The sequence below is a fragment of the Lichenostomus cassidix genome, chromosome W, assembly GCF_008360975.1.
Source record: "Lichenostomus cassidix isolate B80296 chromosome W, HeHo_3.0, whole genome shotgun sequence".
In the NCBI taxonomy this organism is placed as follows: domain Eukaryota; kingdom Metazoa; phylum Chordata; class Aves; order Passeriformes; family Meliphagidae; genus Lichenostomus; species Lichenostomus cassidix.
Genome location: NC_139510.1, coordinates 13,956,732 through 13,971,059, shown reverse-complemented (window position 1 = coordinate 13,971,059; position 14,328 = coordinate 13,956,732). Strand labels below are relative to the sequence as shown.

Below are 14,328 nucleotides of genomic sequence, written 5' to 3'. Positions count from 1 at the left end.
TGGTTCATAAATGAAATTGACTAGTTTCCACCACGACTGGTATTGTTTTTCAAATTTAGTTATGTTTTTAGCAATTATTTCTCGTAGTTCATATGGTAAAATACTTGAACTTACCTCTCTGATTACACCAGGTACCACTGTTTGCACCCATTGTTGCACTTGGACACATCCTAAGGCTACAGATACATTATTTTGAACTATTCTTAAGGCTGTTGCCATGTTAGTAAAATCTTGTTTCATTGTTTCTTCTAATTTATGTAATAAGTCTGCAGCCAAATGCTGAGTGCTAATGTAAGCGAAGAGGATTGTAAGGGGGTGTCTATTGTATGTAATTCTGAAGTTACAGTGCTAATTTTATTGAGAAGTACTTCTTGATCAATGGAGTTTAGGATTCCCAATCCTGATCTGAACCATCCACTTACATCTCTTTTTTGTCTGCTCAATTTGCTTTGAGGATCTAACCAAGTTTTCCACCCCTGTAGAGCAGCATCAATAAAAAGGGGGCATTCTGGTTTTACTGTTGATACATTTGTTTGGATTTTAACTTTAACCCTCTTCAAGGAGTACTGAGGATTCCACAATAACTTTTGTTCATTGGATTGCTTTATTACATATGGTCCAACAAAAGTTTGGTTGTGATTTTTAACTGCACATTTTGCTGGTTTTGTTGTAGTGATTGTGGTGGGAGCATTTGTGGTAGTGGGTTTTATTTCCTCAAGTAACCAAGCACAAGAGGGTTCTTGGTAGGAGGGACTTGAATCCCCTGTCCTTCCAGTACAGGAGATTTTTGTGGGTTCGGCAATTGTTGTGGTTTGTATACAAATGTTTTCAGTACATGAGAAGATACTACATTTAGTAGCATCATGTGTGCTTTCAATTTTTATGTCTATGTTTATAAATCCAGAGGTGTGAGCAATTGTTGAAAATATGCATGCTACAACTACTGCCTGATTCGTTGGTATACAGAAGGTAGTTATTTGGTGGTCTTGATTCCATTCTGTTCTCTTTTTGAATGTCACTGTTTGCTCCCCCTCTGTTATCTCTCGGCTCGATTACTCCAAATAGAGATATTATATTTTCTCTTTCATCTGGGAGGATTGTTTCTGATGGTCTTGAATAGCCAGAATTTTGCAGAGGTTCCCCATCAAAATTGAAGGCAAAAGAATTATTTATAAGTGGGGGAAGATGTGAGTCTTTTGGGGTTTTATAGTTACAGATTGTCCCCATAGGATCATTTGCTGTGGGTTTCTCACTCATTCTATCAGGGGATCATGTTATTCGGGATTGTGGGACTTGTAATTCTTTCAGGAGTAAGGTGACACTTCTATGAGCCTGTCTCCACTGTCTGTCTTCCATTGTATGTCCTGTACAATACAGAATTACCTCATGGGTGAAAGGAAAATCATAAGTACACGTTTCTCCATGAATGCAGGTTATGAAAGATAAGTAGTAGGTGGTGTTTGCAGCATTTATTATATGAAATTATATTAGGGTTATTGGATGAAGCAGTTCCCTGGGCTTAAAGTCACATCCTATTGTTTCTGATTCGTTTTCTTGTATTTGGAATGAAGAATTCTTTTCTTTGCTTTCCCACTCACCTTTTTCAATTTTTGTTTCACCTACCATCAAGATAGTAGTAATTTTCTTAAAAATCTGTCTCCACCGGTCCGTGTTGTTCAGGCTTGAATTTCCATCATATCCATACTCTTTCCAATCATTCCGTGTCAGCCGTGATTTCTCATGTTCTAATTCCATTTGCTCATCACATTTCCAGTTCTGTCCATTTGTCCATGCAATCATTAGCAGCAGTGCTTTAATCTTAAGGAGGTTGGTCCTATTGGTCCCGTTCTGTCCGCCATTGTCCTTCAGGTGCTTTCTTAATCCTGGAGTAATGGATCCAAGAGGGTAGTTCACGGATTTTTACAGCTGTGAAGGTAGTTAAAAGGACCTGGAAGGGTCCTTGCCATTTCTTTTTCAGGGTATTTCTTGCAAAGGATTTAACAAAAATCCAGTCTCCAGGTTTATGAGGGTGTATGGGTTGATCCAGGCCCCTCGCCCTGGTTCTGGCCACTCTCTTAGATATTTGATTAATATGTTTTCCCAATGAGATTAGATAATTTGTTAAATGCCCTTCTCTCATTTGGTGAAGGTCTTCACCACAATATCGAGTTTGGTATGGTCTCCCATCCAGCATTTCAAATGGACTGAGTCCTCTGTGTCATGGTTTAGTTCTTATTCTCAGTAAAGCAAGGGGCAGAGCTTGATGCCAATGCAAATTTGTTTCTTGGCATATTTTAGTCAGCTGTTGTTTGATCAAGTGATTCATTTTCTCTACTTGGCTACTTGCTTGTGGTCTGTAAGGGGTATGTAGTTGCCAATCTATGCCAAGTATTTTACTGATCTCTTTAACTACAACAGCACAGAAGTACGATCCTCTATCAGAAGATATGGTTGCAGGTACCCCAAATCAGGGAATGATTTGATTTAATAAAACTTTAGTAACCTGCCTTGCTTTATCAGTTTGACACGGAAAGGCTTCTGGCCAACCAGAGAAAGTATCAGTTAGTACCAAAAGGTATCGGCACCCCCCTTTTCTGGGCAATTCTGAAAAGTCAATTTGCCACTGTTCCCCTGGGAGTGTACATTTTCCTATAGTTTCCAATTGGACCTTGTTAGTGGTCTGTGGGTTATTTCACATATATACTTTGCATTGTTTAGTGACCTGCTGTACTGTAGTGTATAAATGTTTTCTTACTATTTTTTTTTGTTAGGTCACTATACAAGGCATCTGTTCCCCAGTGAGTCCTATTATGTTCTTCTTGTACTATTTTCCACAATATCTTACTTGGTACTACAGTTTGCCCACTAGGGATAATATAAAAATTTGTTTTTAACTGACCATTTAAATCTTGTATAAGTTTAAGGTCTTCCTTTGAATAGGGTATATAAGTATCCCAGGTTATGGGCTTACTGTCTGGTATCAGGGCCAATGCCTGTACCTGTTCTTTTTCTGCTGCCTTTTTGGCCTCTAAATCTGCCAATTGATTTCCCATCTCCTGTTCTGTGTTACCTTTTTGATGTCCTTTACAATGCATAATTGCTACTTCTAAGGGTAGGTTGATAGCATCTAGTAGTCTTGGGATTTCTTTAGTGTGCTTAATTTGTTTTCCACGTGATGTTAAAAGTCCCCTCTCTTTCCATACAGCTCCATGGGCGTGCACCACACCAAATGCATATCTTGAAACAGTCCAAATGTTAATAATTTTTCCTTCTGCCAGTTCCAGTGCACAGATCAAAGCTATGATCTCTGCCTTTTGAGCTGAAGTTCCTGCTGGAAGGTGCTGGGCTTTGATTACCCTTTTAGTAGTGGTGATTGCATATCGTGCCTTCCGGGTCCCATTTTTGATGAAACTGCTTCCATCAGTATACCATGTTTCCTCAGCTCCTTCTAAAGGTGTTTTTTTCAGGTCTGGTCAGTTGGAATAAATGGTTTCCATAGTCTCTAATCGTGTGCTTCGGGATAACAGCTTGCTGATGTTTCACTGAGAAAAGAAGCTGGATTCACAATGTTAGTTGTGATGATGTTCACATCATCTTGCTCCACTGGTATGGCTGGGTACTTAAGGAACTGAGAAGGAGACAACCAGTGCCCCCCTTTCTGTTCCAGTGCAGCTGATACCATGTGTTAGACAAAGACAGTTATTTTCTGTCCCAGTGTGAATTTTCAGGCTTCCTGTATGTTGAGTACTACAACAGCAACTGCCCTGAGGCACTCCAGCCAACCTTTGCTCACTTCATCTAGTTGTTTTGAAATGTAGGCTACTGCTCTCCAGAGTGGCCCTATTAGTTGGGCCAATACCCCTAGGGCTATGCCTTGGCATTCCTGGGAAAACACCCAGAAGGGCTTTGTCACATATAGAAGGCCTAAAGCCGGTGCCCTCATCAGTTCCTGTTTAAGCTGGGTAAATGCTCTTTTAGTCTCTCCAGTTCAGACCAAGTGTTTACTTTCATTTTTTAGCATATTATATAAAGGTCTTACCAGAAGTCCGTAGTTATAGATCTGCAATTGGCACCATCCTGTCATACCTAAAAAGGTTTGGAGTTCTTTCATTGTCTGTGGTTTGGGAGTTTGATAAATGGCTTCCTTTTGGTCTTGTCCCAGCTCTTGTCCCCCCAAAATTTCATATCCTAGGTATACTACTTGTTTTCTTGTGATCTGGGCTTTCTTTGAGAAACTTTATATCCATTAAGTCCAAAGACACTGAGTAAACTTACTGTCCATTCCTTGCACTCCTCATCCGTTTCTGTTGCAATCAGGAGATTATCTACGTACTGCAATAATACTCCACTTTCCGTTGATGATATCCACTTCTCCAAATCTTTTGCTAGTTGATTTCTAAAGACGGTTGGACTGTTTTGGAATCCTTGTGGTAACACGGTCCAGGTCAGTTGTGTTTTCCTTCCTGTTTCCGGGTTTTCCCACTTGAAAGCAAAAAGCTTTTGGCTGTCTGGGGCCAGAGGCAGGCAGAAAAAGGCATCTTTTAAATTTAAAATGGTAAACCACACTAGTTTATAATTTAATGTGGTTAACATTGTGTACAGATTTGCTACTACTGTATGGAGATCTTAAGTTATTTTATTGATGGCTCTTAAATCTTGGACTAATCTTTAATTTACCCCATATGTTTTTTTATTGGTAAGATTGGGGTATTATATTCTGATTCACATTCTACTATTAATTTGTATTTTAAAAAGTCATCTCTAATTGGTTTAATACTTTGACAATCTTCTAATTTTAGGGGGTATTGTTTTATATGTACCGGTCCCATTCCAGGCTTTAATTTGATCAAATGGGGTTTGCATTTTTAGCTTTTCTGGGTATTTCACTTGCCCGCACTCCAGGGTACAATTGATTTAATATTTCTTGGGGTATTATAGTCTCAACTGCAGGTGCTGTTAGGGCAAGACTTAAAACATCCATGAATTTGTCCTTTTTTACTTTAAATTGCACCTGACCATCTTTGAATTCAATTGTAGCTTCCAGTTTTTCTAATCTCTGCCTAATAATGATTTTGGAGCATCTGGCATGTACAGGAATTTACGTATGCCAATGCTCTTTCCCAATTTATATTTGAGTGGCTTCAGAAAGTGTGCTTTCTGTCAGTGGCCAGTCGTCCCTACTACATTCACAGAAGTTTCATCCTGTAAAGACAAACATTGGTTTAACGCTGAATAAGTAGCACGCATGTTGATTAAAAATTCTAATTGTTTTTCTTGTTTTCCCAGCTCAATTATAACCAGCGGGCCTGCTAGGTGGGGATCCACCAGTACCTTTCAATCTTCTTGCAGCTCTGCGAGTAAGGGAAGGGGATTATTTGAAGGGTTACTTTTGTTTTGTGGACAATCCTTTTCCTAGTGTCTTTCCTGTTCACAAAAGGCACATTGGTTGATTGCTAGCCAAGGCAAGGGATTTCTTGCTCTAGCCTGTCTCCCCCCTCGTCCCTGAATACCTCCAGGCCTTGGCCTAAAGGCCCCCCTACTGCCTGTTCCATGTTCTCCCAGAGCTGCAATAGTTACACTGGCTAAGGTTTTACTTAATTTTTTTTTCCAGGAGGTCTCTGTTTCGATATACTCGCCACGCTTCTTCAAATAATTTCTCTAGGTTCCTTTGGTCCTCAGCTTTCGTTTTTGCAGCTTTTTTTTAATGTCATCTGAGGACTGCCCAAGATATAGGGAAGTTAATTCTTGCTTTCCCTGTTCCCCTGAGGGGTCTAGGGTAGTATACTTCCGCATTGCTTCCCGTAATCTATCGAGAAACTCCTACAGAGTTTCTGTTGTGTTCTGTTTTATTGTATACAGAGCCCCCTGTCTTGCATGGGAGAGAGGAGATTTATGTGCTTTTGCAGTTTGACAGGCTTTAAGACAGCTAGTTCCCCAAGACTTAGTCCCGTTCGCAAGATTCTTTGATATCTGGCCGATTTGTCTAAAAATACCATTTATTTGACACAGAACATAACAAACATACAAACATAGAACAGATTGACACACATAGACACACAATGAATACATAATTGCAACACTATGGTAGCTAAAAATGCAATTATGGGGTAAAACCTTGCTTGAACTATAAAGATAGTTAAAAATGCAAGAAATGCTTGCTTGAACGATAATGCAAGTTAAGAAATGCTTGCTTGAGCTAGCTGAAATGCAAGTTAAGAAAGGTACCTATAAGTTAGCCGGAATAATACAATTTAGGAAACTCAATGATCTTACCAAATCCAGTTTTTGGAGCTGGGGATACATCAGCGTCCTCACTCAATCCCTCGGGAAGTAACCACAGAGTTTGCGTCCAAACTCAGGGGAGAAAGCTTTTACTTCACGTTCCATGTAGAAAGCTTCTGATTTTACTGAGTTTTTCGTGGTGTTTTATAGGGAAAAGAGTGTGTATTTGCGGTCACCTGAAAATTATTCACATTCTCTCAGTGTCTCGCTCTGAGTTCCAGACGCCAGCACTGATAGTCAGGATTAAGCCATTGACTTAGTCTGAGCCATCGATCTTGGCTAGCAATCAGGGAGAGAGAGAAGGGGGGGGGGTGTCTGTCCTGCCACACCCCCCAATTCACAGATATAGGTAGTGGGTTTTCCAACCTGAATTTAATTCACCCTGGTACCTTTGTAATAGTTGATTATGATCTGGGTTATTATAGTCCCATCTAGGTTTTTCCATGGGCACATAATCATCTACGGTGCCTTGCAAAGTCTGTGCAGCAATCTGTGCCTGAACATGGGTTCTGGCTGCCCTTAAAACAAGTTCTCTTTTTGTATCAGTTAATGCATTCAACAACAAATCAATATCTTCCCAGTCTGGGTCCAATGCTTTTACAAAACCTTCAAACCTTTTAGCTCTTCCTGATGGGTCATCACGGTATCTCTTAGCCATCTCTTTCCAGTTATCCAAATCCCCCATTTAAAAGTTCACTTTTAGACTCATTGGCCCTGTGGGTCCAGCAGCCTCTCTCAGAGGGGCCTGCAAAACCTCTCGAGCAATCACCCAACTCTCAGGAGAAACCAAGTAGACCCTCAGTTTCCCTTGAGTTTGCCTGCTCGGAGGCAAGAATGATGGTATAGGGGAAGCCCGGTGTCTTCCTCTTTCTGTCTGCCTGCCCCTTTCTGGGGATGGTTAGGGAGAAAGTTCATTTTCCCTTCCCCCATCTGCCTCAGGCGGACTGACAAAATCTTCAATTCTCTCTTCAGGCTCCTTACTTTGATATTTTAAGCAACACTTTCCTATGGAACACACTGAGCAACATCGCATCAGTTTTCCTACCCTCCGTTCCAAATTATCTTTTTCTACATTTAAAACAAAGGGGTCTCTTGGAGCTAAATTAATATCATTCTCCTTTTGCCATTCAGGGTGGTCCCTGAGTTCAAAGAACATGTCTGCATACACCAATTCATCCTATTTTCCCTCTCTATGTAAAAACAAGATTAGCTGTAGTAAAGTATTATAATGTTCCATTCTCTGGCCTTTTCTTCCCTCCTTCAAGTCTGTAAAGCAGCCACTGGTTACAGTACTTGATAAGTCTTTTTAATAACAGTTCCCCCTGGTGGTCCCCCAATTTCTTTCCAGTGGGTTAGTATGCATCCCAGTGGGCTTTTGGCCACTAAATCTTGGCTATGTTTGTTTCCCATTTTGCTCTCCTTTTGCTTCGCTCTTCTTCTGCCGCTCCCCTTGCGGGGCTATAGAAATGTGGATTAGAGCTCCCACTCACTTCGCACTTACTCATGCATCTCAGTCGTGTCTCTTTGCTCTCACACAATCACTTTGGGACTCGCTTTGCTCATCCCTGGCTGTTTCCCTCGCAGGATAACTGAAATGCAGGTTAGAGCTCCCCACTTGCTTCGTGCTTAATTGCACGTCTCAGTCACTCACACTGTCATTCACTTTCACCAATACAAGAAAAAAATCAAATACAATTATAAAGCATCTTGCAAAGGTGTCATAGTAAAGAAAGGAAAGGTGAGAAAGGATAGCATTATTGCTCTTACCACCCCAACAGAGGTCAAAAGTGGGAAAGGGTTGTTTTCAAAAACACCTTTATTTGAAATAAGAGGGGAACCCTCCCATAAACCTCTATTAAGGCGATTAGATCCAGGCCCTGTAATAATTCTAGTACTTCTTCGGTCACCACCTCATTCAACAGTGATTCTTGAAGTGTGTGTGTATATATATATATATATATATATATATATATATATATATATATATATATACTGCCTGTTCCTCAGAAATTCCCTCTTCCACACTAAACCAGTATAATTCCTTCCTGTAGAGTACACTATGCAGTCTAAACCCCACCCTCTGGCAGCCTGAACAAAACTAACAAATCCTCGCCTTTGTGTTAAATCTGCCAGCAAAACCACACTGCCTACAAAAGACGCATAGGAATATCAGATGGCATTTTCCTCACAACTCACACCATGAAGGGAACACTTTTCCTCTGTCCCTTCCACAGCCCCAGCTAGGCTTTCCTTTATTGACATTTAACACAAACAGGGGATGGCGGGGGACAGTTTAAAGCAAGTATAGACAAAGTAAATCACAAGGCTTAATAAAATTGCCAGTCCAATCCCTAACCCAAATTCTGACCAAAACATAGTGAAAAAATATGTAAAATGACAAAGGCAATACCCAGCAGAATAATAAAATAGGAAATTATTGCTAGGACTGCTCCGATACCAGCCTCATAGAAGATAAAGAAAGTTCAATAATGCATTTAGAAGAAAAAACAAACCAACTGGGGCCCAATGTGGCACTCTCTCACAAGGGCTCAATACCACACTCCCCTCATCTACCTTAAAAGGTGCGCTGTTTTCCAAACTGGGGCCCGATGTGGCACTCCTTCCCAAGGGCTCAATAACACACTCCCTGCACATATCTTAAAAGGTGCTAGCAACCCAATATAACCACATCCCGCATACGGCTTATGGAGTGTATTACTTTAACTAGTTAGTTTAAAATCAGATAAAGGGTGCTTTAAAGTTTGCGTACCTTAATGTCAGGATCTTGTCCATCCCCACGATGATCCACCGGAGCGCAGGTGGTCCACCCGGAGAAGTCTCTAGAGGTGCCTGCTAGACTGTCCCCGGCTCCAGAGGGTCCCACAGCCGAACAGAGATTCTCCTGCCTGGCTCACCAAACTGATTCAAAGGAATCTACTCCACAGTGAGGTACTGTAAAGTAAAGCACAATTTTGTTGGCCCAGCTGGGGAGCATGCAGGGGTTAACACTTCAATGTGCATCCCACCATGCTCATTTTGCAAAGGTTATTTATATGTTTATAAATTCAGCATCTGCCCTAGTTTCGTTCATTTATCTATAGGTACAGTCTTGAAGGGTTGGGTTCTTACATAACTTGTAGCTTCTTTATCTTAGGGTTACAGACACGGCACGCTATACATTTATTCCACGCTTATTTGCTAATACAGACACTTAATTTTACTAATAAACACTTTGTTGCTATATTAATTATACTTCACCTATAGTTGTGTATTGATTATGTTCCTGTTTTCTATTACATGTAGAAATGGCATTTTTCTACTCTTTTGTGATGGCTTTTTTCTCATTTGTCACTAAAGTAGCTTCCATCCCCTACAGCAGTCAGTCTGCTTCTCCCTTATCGCTTAGCCCATGGAAGGGGGGGGGGCGGCTAGGTTTTGGTTTTGCAAAAAAGTAGTTAGTCATGCTTACTAGCTCTCATTCCTTTCTTATCATCCTAACGCCTTCCAGGGTTAGGCCTCTTTGGTTTATGAAAGCACTTTTATCTTTGCAGAAGCAGTTGTGGTTAAGCATAGCAGCTAGCACTTAATGTTTATTACTTTATACTACGTTGCTGGTATATTGAGGTGCTTATGTTAAAAGGCTCCTGTGTTTCAGGATGCATCCAAGGCTTTATGTAGCTCCAGATTTATATAATACGGAAAACCTCCCTGGATGCTAGATGTGCACATCTTGAACTTTGCAGCATTTTTATGCATTGCTACTAGTGTCCCTGGAGTAAATTGATAGTGTCATGGTAACTTAATGTTCTGTTACCCAAGATCAGTATGTGAGATGATAAACTTAATATGTCCTTGCAATGGCCTGCTGGAGAGGGGTTTTAAATTATAATTCTAAAAATTATCTCTTTGAATTTTCTTTTCAATGTTCTTTATGTAGGTACTGATTCGCCCCAATCGAGCTCAGAGACACTTCAGAGACCAAGTCAGAGAAGTGGGTATTTGCTTTATTCAGTGCACCGGATGTGTGGGGATTGTTTCCACTAAACACACACACACCTCAGTACCCCAAAGACACAGAGTTATAGGTAAAATCATGAATATTAATTACATTCTTCAGGATAGGAGTGGTTATACAAATCATTTCTCGGAAGTCATTAATATCATTAGCATGTGCACCACACATGCTCCGTATATCCTGGTGGTCTTTGGAGACCCCCAAAGCCTCCTCCAAGGTGACAGTCCTTCATGGGATGATTCAGGGTTTCTGTGCTGGTTTCAAATGCATGCTTAGCTGATAAGCCATCAGGCCAGAGCTGTTACCTACAATTTGAATTTGAATTAAGAGTTCAGCCTTCAGCCCTGGAGGCTACAGACAGGCGCCTGTGCTGGTGGAAGGGGGCAAAAAGCTCAGAGTCTCAATCCCCCCCTTTTCTTTTGTAATTTGTAATTCTTTACAAATCTTGTATGCTATGAAAGTAAATACCTTTTTCTATTTTATATCTAAGTTTATACTTTTGCTATTGGATATAAACATCACAGTTCTAAGTACATAATATTATATAACAATAACTACTATTGCAGACAGTAAATAACAATGCAATAACACAAAAAAACTATTACATACATTTGTTTAAGTTAGGATTAACATAATTGCAACAGCTTGTATTTATAACTGTACATACTCTTTCTCTTTTGGCATACAGCAAATCTATAGTTAATTGTGAGATGCTCTTTATCTTGATTTGCTGTGCTTTTATGGCATCTGCAGTGGCATTCATTATGGCCTCTACAATGGTAGAAAGGTTCTTCTTTAGTTTACTTACTTCGGGCCAGGGTATAAACTACCTGGCAAAACTGAAAATTGGTGGGTTTATATATTAGGAACAACACTAATGTGGAGAGATATTGGTTTGAAGAAAAATAAGAAAGACAGAATCTATAGAAATTCTAAGAGGAATGTTAATTCTTTTGGCTTTCTTGGGCCTTCCATCCCCTAGCATGTTTCTTTGGAGTCAGGGATGGGGAGATTGGAGCACTGTCCTCTGCTGTGTCCATGACTGGCCCCACTATAGGGCTGGGCTTGGAGCTCTGTGCAGCACTGCCTCTGCTGTGTCCATGACTGGACCTCACTGCAGGGCTGGGATGCTCTGGGGGGTGAGGTAAGGAGCAGTTCACTGTCTCACCGGGCAAGGCCTGACCTGTCCCTTTCCCACACACACCACACACACAGGCATTTTGAAGTGTTGCAGAGACATTAAATTTTCCAGTTTTGGCAGCTCACATCATGGCTCCAGACAGTGATCAGGACCTCTGATAGCTTTTCTTGCTTGTAAAATGGGGTACTTTTCTTCCTCACCTTGGTAGAATTTCTAGCAAACAGATCAGAAAGGAAAGAGGAAAGCATAACTGACTAAGATTCTCATGCTGTTAGTTTTTGCTTGTGATCCATTAGGCTATCTTTTCTCTCTTTTTCAGTCTTTTGTTTTACTCTCCATAAATCTAGATTATCTTTCAATTTACAGAAAAAATATGCTCACAAATATTAGCCACTCACATAAATCAACAGATGTTCAGGATCTTTTATACGATTTTGCGAGCTTTTTCTAGGACTTCAAATGTGCTACTGAAGAATGGCACTTTTAACTGCTATTTTAAATTAACTTTTAAATTGCGGAGCCCAAAGCCTGGCAGATTGGTCTATGACTTTTAGCGATTTTTCAAAGGCAGTATTTTCTTTTGTGGGGCTTAGCATTCTTAAACACTGGACAAACAACTATGCATTAAACAGCAACAGTTATAAATACTTAGTAAAATAGCCAGCCATCCTTTTGAAACCTTTTCATTTTAAAAATGAAATTATTTTGTTATTGTTATATATCAATTTCACAAATTTAGATTCAAGCTCACATAGCTTTCCCTTTTTTTTTTTTTCTGGCTTACTTACCCCTTTGCATCTGAAGCCATACTTGCCATTACAATTATTACAAGGTTTTGCTAGGATAGCTGACTGTGGATAACACTGTTCTGGAAATACAAAAAACAAAACCATTTAATGTGTTTCATTTTGGTGTTGCATCTTTTAACCAATTTACTGTGTATTATATTGTCTAATATTGTTCTTTTGTGTCTTCTTTATCTGGAGTTTCACACTGGAGAGGAGTCTCTGGCTGTAGATCTCACAGCCGTGAGGGAAGTTAGCAGTTCTTTTGCTTCTGTGGCTTGAGTGGTTCCTTGTCTTACACAGCGTTTTGTCTGATGAGGACACACTGAAAGATGTTAAAACAAACTTGCACAGTGATAACACATGTTAGAGTGGGAGAATGATGAATTCTTGCCTCGTTTAACTCCCCATTGGAAATTCTTTTAATAAGTGAGAAATTAAAATTTAATAAACTTCCCTTTTTTTCTTGTAATTTCTTAAATGCATGTATTACTCTATATGCATATTTAGAATTAGTAAAAATATTCACTATTTTGTCTTTATATACTTCGCAGGATTTTATAAGCACTTACAGCTCTGCTGCTTGAGCTGACTATGTAAGAGGCAATGTTTCACTTATTTTAACTTCCTTTCGTTAATGATAGTGTATTTTTCAAATTGTTACTCTTCTAGTACTTTTGAAGACTCACTACTAAATAAATTTTTTTTTTTTTTCAACTTCCTCAAGGAGGCTGAGTCAAACCCCTTTGTTTTTGGGTTTTTTTCTTTTTTTCTTAAATACTCTTGTTTTACTAGACAAGATTCACAGTACAATAACTGCGCTGGTCATCTACTCAGATGTTCTTTGAGTTAATAAATCTTTAGCTTGGTGTGAAACTTATGAGGTATATTCCTATTGTCAGCCTTCGGGCTTCATTTACCATCAGAGCTTTGGCTGCACAACTTTTGCAGACAGTGTGGCCAGCCTCTGGCTACATTCTGAGATAATGAATAGCTGCCAGCCACTGGATTTGGTAACTTATAAAATTAGCATCACGCCACCGTGTTCTCCAAAAGTGGCTGTCAAATTCTCAAAGCATGGGGAAGAACACCTTTTTGCAAAAGTTACTTGCCATGACAACCAACCATACAGAAAGGACTGAACCCTCTTGGGGACATGAATTAAGCACACATTGTCACGTTCTTGGCTGCTTGAACAGCCCCGGACAGTGGCTCAGAGACACACCTTGTCTCCACCTTCTCCTCAGCAGTTCTAAAATTTTTTCCTCTGCAGCAGTTAATTTGTATTTTCTCTAAGGCAATTTGGCTGGCTGCTTGAAGGGTAAAGAATTTGAATTACAAGCATTCGAGCAAACTTTTGTTCAAAAAAAACCAAAGCAGCAACTCAGAGTAACCCAGGCAGGAGATTTTAACTTTGAAATAGTTAATTACAAAATTTGGTATATCTTTTCTACAGACATTTTTGCTTTCAGTGTCTCTTTGGCATTACTTTTGCTCCTGCCTTCTTTTATCTTTTCTTACATACATTTGCAGTATCTTTCTAACCAGTTTCTTCAGGGCTTATTCAGCCCTTCTCCAGCCCCCACCCGCACTACTGCCTGGGGTGCTCATTGTCCCACAAAGTCATTCTGGTGACCTAGACAGAACTCTTAACAGACAATCCACATTTCTAAACATTCCCTCTGCAGTATCCAAACGCAGCCCTTCCCCCTCCGAGGCTGTCAGCAGGCAAGGCCAGCAGCACCACAGGTGATCAGTGTGTCCCACAGCCGCCCTGCCCCAGGGGCTGGCAGGGTCAGGGACTGTCTGGTGCTGAGCCCGCAGCTGTCCCACAGCTCCAGCTCGGCTCCGCACCTCCCCACAGGCCCTCAGCCTGTGCATCCAGCCCCGCACCTCCGAGCTCGCCACTGCCACGCCGAAAGGGGAGGACACAGGGAACTGCAGCTCGCCCTGGGTTAGCTGCCAAAATTTTAGGCAAGATGGGGGAGGGTCCCAAAACACCTCTCTTCCTTCTTTTTCCTTTCCCCTTACTCTTATTTAATTGCAAGCTCCATCTACTACAACATTCTATACAACCATATTTCAGCAGCTACACACAGGAGCTC

At 40.5% G+C, this 14,328-nt stretch overlaps 1 protein-coding gene and 1 long non-coding RNA gene across 5 annotated transcripts in view; both read left to right on the top strand.

Annotated features, from left to right (window-relative positions):
• The window catches only part of LOC146425541 (uncharacterized), a 384,874-nt gene that overhangs the window by 188,343 nt on the left and 182,203 nt on the right, over positions 1-14,328 (top strand). The gene's annotated exons all lie outside the window — the stretch shown is intronic.
• LOC146425545 (ubiquitin-associated protein 1-like) overlaps positions 1-14,328 on the top strand; it is a 97,354-nt gene that overhangs the window by 21,632 nt on the left and 61,394 nt on the right. The window contains exon 1 of one of the 4 annotated variants that reach the window (XM_085041627.1): positions 8,265-9,231. The exons of the other annotated variants lie outside the window; for them this stretch is intronic. The gene's annotated coding sequence lies outside the window, so the exon portion shown is untranslated. Of the gene's footprint in view, positions 1-8,264; positions 9,232-14,328 lie in introns of those variants that run through there. 4 annotated transcript variants of the gene reach the window in all.